The sequence below is a fragment of the Pterocles gutturalis genome, unplaced genomic scaffold (genome assembly GCF_000699245.1).
Source record: "Pterocles gutturalis isolate BGI_N339 unplaced genomic scaffold, ASM69924v1 scaffold15078, whole genome shotgun sequence".
Taxonomy (NCBI): Eukaryota; Metazoa; Chordata; class Aves; order Pterocliformes; family Pteroclidae; genus Pterocles; species Pterocles gutturalis.
In genome coordinates this window covers 3,660-3,952 of record NW_010120746.1, presented here as the reverse complement: position 1 = coordinate 3,952, position 293 = coordinate 3,660, and positions in this window count along the sequence as shown.

Here is a 293-nt window from a genome sequence, read left to right as displayed (position 1 = left end):
AGGCTCGGCCCCGTGGAGCTGCGGGGACCAGAGCTCACAGCACCTGCAGCACCCCCAGGACCGGGCTGGGCGAGGCCAGGCTCTCCCTCCCTCCACCCATCATCACCTCTCAGGTCACTTCTGCAGAAACACCCGCCCAGCACCCGCCGGGCCTGACTCACCACCGCCCCGGGGGCCGGGAGCGAGGGAGGCTGAGCCGGAGCAAACCGGGGACACAGCGTCGCTGTGCCAGCAGAACAGTCTTGTTCCCGGCAGCCCGACCTCACCCGCCCCACTGGGAGGCCACACAACGG